This window comes from Vanacampus margaritifer, chromosome 6, assembly GCF_051991255.1.
Source record: "Vanacampus margaritifer isolate UIUO_Vmar chromosome 6, RoL_Vmar_1.0, whole genome shotgun sequence".
In the NCBI taxonomy this organism is placed as follows: Eukaryota; Metazoa; Chordata; class Actinopteri; order Syngnathiformes; family Syngnathidae; genus Vanacampus; species Vanacampus margaritifer.
The window spans coordinates 10,019,574-10,028,369 of NC_135437.1; the positions used below are offsets into that span (position 1 = coordinate 10,019,574).

At 38.0% G+C, this 8,796-nt stretch overlaps 1 long non-coding RNA gene across 2 annotated transcripts; it reads right to left on the reverse strand.

Annotated features, from left to right (window-relative positions):
• Nucleotides 1-5,045: 5,045 nt before the first annotated feature.
• LOC144054123 (uncharacterized) lies at nt 5,046-7,271 on the reverse strand. Of its 2 annotated transcripts, none has more exons than XR_013294605.1 (2): nt 7,173-7,271; nt 5,046-5,639 (listed from the first exon to the last, which is right to left on the reverse strand). It is a non-coding gene; the product is annotated as an uncharacterized LOC144054123 (long non-coding RNA). The 2 variants fall into 2 exon arrangements; XR_013294606.1 differs by having other exon boundaries at nt 6,939-7,238.
• Between the last annotated feature and the right edge of the window lie 1,525 nt (nt 7,272-8,796).

Genomic DNA, 8,796 nt, shown 5'->3' on the forward strand with positions numbered 1-8,796 from the left:
ATGTTTTCATACCAGGCTGCACAGTGACAAGTTAGCACACCTGTCTCATAGTTCTGAGGTTGAGGGTACAAATCTGGGTTCTGGCCTTCCTGTGTGGAGTTTGCATCGTGTTCCCTGAGTGCTTTGATTTCCTCTCACATTCCAAAAGCATGATTGAATGGCCTACCAGAGACTCTAAAACTATCCTGTAAACGTGGCATTCAAATACAGGCACATGTTCAGTGAAAAACTGCATAATGTACTTTGTACAACAAAATTGACAATATGGTGCATGATGCATCAATTTGTTCATACTGTCATCTGCTGTTCACTGAACCACAGCTCGCATACATTTGAATTAAATGATCGCTGGAAGAAAATTGCTTTGGGATGAGGGTTTGCATGTTTATCAATGGCATATTCAAGGTTGATCGGCCCACTCATCACCATTATCCGAATCAGTCTTGCATGGAGAGTCTGGAGGTCGCACTCAGCCTGTATTATTACCAACAACAAACCCCTGTGATGAATTTCTGACGTTCAGACTACTCATGCAAATCTAATTGTGTCAGTTTCAAGTGGAGGGACCTTTTAATACAGTAGGCTATATTAAACGGACAGATGTTACATGAGGAACACAAAAATTAAACGTAATAGTCAAACTACTAGTTTGTCTACTTTCAGAAAATTACTTGAGTCTATACATCCAACTTATCTAAATGTGTGTCATTTCATATGGCTTGTAACACAAGAAAGGATACACTAACACTCATTTAGGCCTAAGCACTATTTTAACATGGAAATGGAACATAAATGATGATATCAATGCAATAAAAATACACTGTCACAATCAGTAATAAAAAAAAAAAATCTTAACCTTACTGAGACTTACTCAGTAGAGCGCAGACTCTTTCCAAGTCCAGGCAATCTTAAAAAAATGTCCCTACTAACTAACTAACCTTATTAAGATAGCAGTATTCCCCTTGGTTTGGAATTGTTGGAAACTGTGACTACCACGCTGTATACGTAGAACATATTCGTCGGAACAAGACAACCACCAACAATGGAAGAGAACAAGGGTCTCCTTTATTTACTTCTTGGAATGTGGCTGTTTTCCAGAATCAGGAGACACATTTTATTCAAGAGGGAATTGAGGCAGCAAGAAAAAAAAAAAGACCACTGTATCAACAAAATGGAGACTGTAAAGTATAACACTGTATTGTCTAGCGCTAAGGCGCAGCAACAAGTTAACAGTTAGCTTGTGTGTTTTATTTTTGTCATGTATAGAAGTTACAATTAAATAGTGATGACTAATCTTCAATCAATAAGTGACTAGCAGTAGTTTACACCACCCATAGGGTATCTTCATACTTGGGAATCTGGAATACTGAAAATATCTTAAAAAAAATAAATCACCACCTGAAATTGAAATAATGATACAACGTTGTAAATCACACAAGCTGACATAACATAAGACATGAATCTTCACACTGATTCAATAAGGTGGTGTGGTCCACATAAAAGTCGACATGTTTCCAAACACTATCAAGCCAGTGTTTATCAACAGTCCAAATATTTCCCCCGGCATTCGAGATGTCTGTCTTAACCCATGACTGCTGGATTGGCCAAAGTGTTGAAAGGATGTGCAGATTAAAGACCAGTTTCCTCGTTGAAGTCGTATCCTTTGACTCTGCAAGACACGGGGGTGACATTCCTTTGCAAATGTCTGCCTAATCCTAGTCGACAAGAACGTTTAAACATGACGGTGTACCAAGTACAGCAACGATATACTGTACACAGTATTAGCCTATTGTGTGACTGAAGGATCTTTAATTTGTAAGACAATTAAGTGCTTCATAACTCAAAGAGGTGGCATTGAAAGTTAGCCTATTTTCAGGGCTTTGCCGATATTTTAGTACTAGACTAAGTGCTTTGAGTTGAATACTAAAAGCCTGTTGCAAATGCTAAATGTAGTGACTTCCGTTCATTGTTCTGGGGAAAAATCATAAAATTCTATCTTACAGTTCCTTAAAAAAAGAAAGGAAAAAAATATATATATTTCATTTTGACAATCACATTGGTACATGTAATTACCTCCTGCCATGTGCTTTAATAAACAACTGTAAATGCAACATTCCTAAGCCAACATCCTAACTTTTAATTGAAACTTATTAAATGGCTTCCTGCGATGTTGTATTTTTAGCTATTCAGTTGTAATTAGTATGTGCCATCTATTTAGAACATATTTTCATGAGCATTTTCATACAAAAGGCACTGTAATCAGTTGATGTATGCATTGTAACTAAAATAATGAATGAGTAAATAAATATATTATAATTAATTGAATATTTGTTTTCAAATTGATATGTATTCAAATAAAATGGCCTTCTGTTCTCTCCAGGTGCCAGGATTCCTCCAGCAATACAAAAACAATTCAATTGTTAATGTAGGTTCATATGTTTCAAAGGTGAATGAAAGGCATGTCATTTTTTCCTTTGAGAGAGCTCAGTATTGTTCAACTGGTAATCTTACTGATTCAACATGTCATCACCATTGCTCTCCCTCTTTTTAAATTGTTAATTTTTATTTTTTTGTATGTGCGAGTGTGTGTGAGTGTGTATTCATTAGTTCACCTAAAACCTATTAAAAAATCCCAAACCGTTCACCTAAACCGAACACTTCTAGCCAGAGTCGTAAAGTTGTCAGGAGACCCGAAGAAGGATCAAAGAAAAGAAAGGAAAGTGAAATCCAGCACTGACCAGACATCTCCTACTACCCACCGGGTTACCAACCAGGGTCTTTCAAACAAACAAACAAACAAACAATTCAAACAAATTAGGGAGACCTCAAGAGACCAAAGGAAAGACTGAGGAAAGGAAGGAAGGATAGATGAAGCAGAATAAGATTCACAGACATCAGCCTCCACCCATTTAACGACCAGAGGAAGAAGCAGATTGGAAAGGCGAGTTGTTTGAAGAAAAAGGTACACTTTGAGCACGTGAACTTGACTTAATGTACTAAATTTTAAAGTAGAAGCCGTATTTTGTAGCCACAAAGCCACATTAGTCATATTACTTATTATTCACATTTAATTAAAATTGAATCAATATTCACACTATTATCCTACATGTTAAAAAAAAAAAAGCTATTGATGAACCTTAATCTGAACAAAGGTGGTGAGTTGGCGGAAGAACACACCAGATCAATCTGCTATCTGTCGCTAATTGCCGGTGAAAGTCACCTGCGTGGCCATACTGTGATGTTGGAACAATTTATATTTATGTGTTATGGACAATTTATACGTTTTTTGCTTCATTTGATTAAACATACATTGGTAGAATTTAACACTTCATGGGGAATTTTCAACCAAGACTCTTAACGGCCTTTTATTTTTTTTTACAGTGCAGACCAAAAAGTGCATCCGATTTAAAGCCACAACAGCTAAATTTAACCAAAAGAAAATATTTACATACATTTGTCGCTTTGGTTTATACCTGCAGGTCTCCATCTTACATGAGATATTTACATACAAGGGGTGTCACACAGATGGATTTTTAAAAACGTTGACTTACTTTAACCCCTAGGCGTTATTGCGACCATTTTTTGGCTTTTTGTTGGTTCTGACCAAGCCATTTCAAAATAAAATACTGCCCACGGGTTAAACAACACTACCCCCCCCAAACAATGCTGAACAAGGCTAGTTACACAGTAGCCTCCAAACCGTTGTAAAAGATGGGGGTGGGGGGGCACGTAATTCCCTCAACAGCATTACTAGAGGAGTTATAAGCTACCTATAAACCCTTAAATGACCGTCTCCTTGTGCTTCTCCTCTTACGTGTACTGTATTGTATTCATATATACCAATCTGGTCTGACATTCTGACGTGTGGCTCCACTTTACAGTAACATATTTTTGGCTTAGAATGTTGTTGGATACAAGAGGAAATGAAAACAGCCGAGCAAAGATAATGTTTGAATAACTTGCCATTTCTGAGCTAGCGTGGTTTCTACGCCATCCTGAAAATATGCGTACTAACTATTTGTCTACAGCAAAATGTCTCCCGAGAGAGAGTGTTGGCATGGCAAAGAAGGGGAGGATGTCAAAAAAGCACGTCTTCACATTGGTATTATTAACACTCAGTAGTCACTCTTGACTACATGCTCACTGCTAACTGAAACGGCATGTTTGCACAGCAAAGGTTTCTTGTTGGTTCAACACACTAAAGGCCACACTGAGGCGACGGGTGCAGTCTGAGCTGGTCTGAGCTGCTCCATGACATTCAAATGGAAACCTTGATGGTATTGATTTGACCATTAGCAGATACTTTGCAGATAATAAAACATATGTCAACAACAGCTTTTAATTTGGTAATGTAACCAACTGAATTTTTATTGGTTAATAAAATTCATCTAGTTGTCTAGTTTACACAATCATTTTTGTTTTTTAACAATAAGGGTTGTATTTACCTTTTTATTTTTCTTGTTATTATTTCAGATACATGTATTGCTTAACTGAATTACTTGTAGGTTCAGTAGTTAAAGTGGTTATTGATTGGCCCATGTGAGGCGGTTTGCTCACATGAGTTCAAGTGTAAATAAAATCGTCACCTGTGTAAGGCATGACTGTCCCCGCAAAATGGGCTAATTTCAGCAAGACAAGAAATACTCTAGCGTCATTTGGTGTGCAAGTCTGCTATAATGCTTCCTTGTAGAATTGTAACGAAAACGGTTTTAAAATGATATTTTGTCTCTCTTTTCAAAGTTCTTCTGTATGTTGTAATTCATTTAAAAAAAGATCAACAAAACCATCTCCAACAAATAATGTGAAATGTTTTCACTTAACAAGGGAAAGAGACGTATTTCACGGTTACGCTTTCAAGATGAAAAGTTTGAATTTTTGGTACTGTAATCAAAGTATTGTCAAATGGCTTGGCTTTAATTTCGGCCACGGCAGTGGTCATGAGTTTCCATTATTTCTTTTCTGTGGCTGTCATCTAGTGATAACTCAGCTCATTCAAATATGGGCCAAACTGCAGCATGCAAGGCCAAAAATGTCATAAGGCAGTGTCTGTGTAATTGTGTTTCATTTAATCTCAAAATGAAAAGAAAAAACCCCAATAACTTTATTTTCTTTTGGATCAAGATAGATGGTAAGGGAGGAGACGGGGGCAGGGGACACCTGAATTGATGTTTAAAAGACACCCCTGCTGCAATAGTCATTTTCAATCATCTGCTGAACACATTATCCCACATCAGCTGGTATTGTCATTGGAGGGATTTGAATAAAAATAAATAAAAATCCCGGGATTGATGTACGAGTAGAAGCACTTAAAGAAAACACAGGTTTACGCTCATGGGCATCCATCAAACATAATCTGTCTATTTTAAGCATAAAGGGAATTAATCTCTAAACTCACTGTATGCCTCTGCTGCTGCTGGAGATGTCGCATTGCAGCAATAAAATATTTCAAAAGTTGCCTAAGCTGAAGAACCAGTTGTGTGAATCTTTGAGTTTGTGGAGGAGTCCAATGTGAATCCTGTGCACTGTTGTTCGAAACCTGACAGTCGTCATTGTGGGTGTAAGAGGCAGAGAGTTAGAAATAACAGGAGGTGGTCCTTTGAGTGAAGTGGTTGATTCATGCTGGTCAGACATACAGAAACCTGCAATGTCAACAATACGTTAGCATCCTACAATTTTCAGTTCTGAATCAATTTCCTTGAAATGACAATAGATAGCGATATTTATGCTAAACAGTCACAACATTTGGCTGAAATATCCTTTTTTTCCCTTTACTAATTGAATAATGCTCAGTTTTGTTTGACAATGTCATAGTGGAATAAGGAGAAAAACTAGTTGAAACTAAAAAAAAAAAAAAAAGCACACAAGACAGGAAGAGATTTAGTATTATAATACGGTTGTGATATTTAATATAATTGATTGGTGCCTCCCATTTTGTTCTACATTCAAAATACCGACAACCAAGTTAAACAAGTATGCTAAAGTGACAGTGTGTAATATTTAGTGCCATCTAGTAGTGAACTAATAGAATGTGTGGAACCGAGACCGCACGTTGCAAGCCTAAAACCAATTGCTACCAATTATGATTTGGAGTGAGCGAGCGTATTGCTTTCTTTTCCCATATGTTATAAACTGATGCCATTGCTGTGTGGATAAAGGATGGAGATGTCAACATGATCTGTGGCTTGCGTACACCATCTTGCTGTAATTTCACCTGGCACGCCACAAAATCGGCTTCATTCATTTCAAGTAAAAAGAAAGCTGCTTTGGAACAGTTAAGGTTTGTATTTTTTGGCTGATAGTGTGCTGAGGGTGTCATGTATAAAACTATCCAAAACCTCACTCCTATTAGTACCGCTGAGGTTTTTGTTTAATATTCACGCCATTTTTACCCTAAGTTGTGCAGATGCTATTTGATTCTTTGGGAGACGCAAAAAGTTTTCTTTACACCCATTTAAGTTACATAATGTGTTTTATAGAATTATGGGATATAATAAGTTTGGCAAATATTAACATGCTTGTCCATAATCAAGACAACCATTTTCTCTGCAGTTCTGATGCCCAATTCAGGTTTAGTCGGTCCAATTGGTTACAACTTCTTTAGGAATAAGTAGTCTGTGATCGACAAACAGATTGTAAAGAATTCTGACTGGATTATCCAGATCTTAAAGCAATTGAGGCAAAATGCAGAGAACTACTCTGATGCAACTAGAAGAGATCTTGATGATTCGGTTTCAGCTAGTTTCCAGTCTCGAAAGGAACACAACAGCAGATATGGGAAGTAGAGTACACAGACCTCAAGTGAGGCAACCTCACTGACTGAACACGTGAAACATCCTGCAGTGCGTACGCACATGCCAAGAACATATGAACAACTACATACTGTAGCCATACGTACCAAAATTGTGAGAGCGAGAACAACAGAAGAACAGACTGTTTACCTTGAATTTGTCATAAAAGGGTGAGCGTAGGAGAGAGTGGACACAAATGTGGAGAGACAGGAACGAGACTGGATGTGACTGTAGCTAACGGAACGTGGAGAACTTAAAGGTGACGTGGTCAACAGGACTGAGACAAAGATGACTTAACTCTGACGTGGTAGACTTGAAGGGAAGTTGAACAGTAAAGGCGAAGAAGACAGACGTGACGACTACACTAAAACGTGGCTGACTTACTGAGACAAGGGTTTAGCATAATGCGCCGAAAAAACACAGACTCCCACACGAGAAACGCCACATGAGTTCGACATCAACACCTGACATAGACAATGATCCCACACCGACTGGACAACAGACTAAATGCACTATGAGAAACACCTGGGAAACACAATCAGGTGAGGGCACTGATTGGTCAAACACACTGGGAAGGGGAAAGTCACACAGGTGGACAGAATCAGACATAACGAGACAGGGGAAACACACAGGAACACAAGACGAACACAACAAACCCAGCAAAATAAAACAAAACCACACCCCCTACAAAACTGAAACACAACAGAATTACTCCCCATTGTTTTTTTCCATTCATTATATTATGCATCTCCAAGCCCTCACTGCAGTTTTGGCATACTACAGATGCATTGATTTGACAGATGTGAGTGCTTATGTCATTGATCGGCACATTTACAGACTATATCTGACTTGTCCGCTTACACTGCAGTCACGTTAACAGATTATCCACTTATGATTGAGGCCTGATTAGGATCTGAGGAAATCTGAATCCATGTGGTGGTTTTTCAACTTAGACTTCCATGACGCACATTAGAACTGGGCAACATCAGGAAAATGTGAAATAGGACCGTTTAAAACATGTTGTGGAAATCCAACATTATAAAGTAGAAGATACATGGTGGTTAAAAAGTTGTACAGTGCCAAAGTCTGTTATTTAGGCAAGTACATTCAAAAAGAAAACGTAAGCTCCAGTTGGGTGTTTTGATAACACTGTGGATGCACTACTTGCGCTGTTTAGTTGAACTGCTTCTCTAAATTGGAACTGTTTTTACACGCCACTGCGCAGGGCAAATAAGTGGTGCATTTGTGTAATGTTTATATATGTTTGTCTGTTTGGGTTGACATGTAGTTATCGCCATTTTGATTTGAAGTAACCAGAAATCAATACAAATAGAAGGTGTATCAAAGTGAATACCTAACAGCTAATGGATATGCCACATGAATAAACAAAACTGCCCACAAATGGTTCTGATTTGACAGATGCATGTTTTATTTAGCACACCTGATCCAACTACTTTGTTTTTAATGCAACATTAAGTTAAATCGCAGTTTGCTTCTCATAGAGAAGGGCTGAGTAAACTGTGTCAAGATTCACATTCTGATTTACAGTCTCGTGTTTTGTGTTGTATCATGTGTCCCCCAAAGACAACTGGTCTGCTTTTAAGCACGGACTAAAAAAAACATGAATGTGCAGGGACTCACTTGGAAGAGTCAAGAAATTATTTGTAGCCGTTGGTTAAAAGGCCTTAGGAAATCTCTGAACACATCTGCAAATCACAGTCCATCGCCCCCATGGCAATTAAAATGATAAGTTGTCTTTGCTTGTAGGCTAAGCCATTACATGAAAGCCAGAAGACAACTTGTAACATGGATTCCACTCACAAGAAAATTAACAGACCTTTTCCAGTTTCTTAAAATGTTTTCTTAAGGAGCATCCAGTCCATACATCAATTTTCCACACCACTTGTCATTATTAGGGTGTACCTTTCCAACCCAAGATCACTCTGGGCAAGAGGCGTGGTACTGGACTGGTGACCAGTCCCTTTTAGGAAACACTTTCTTCTTCTTC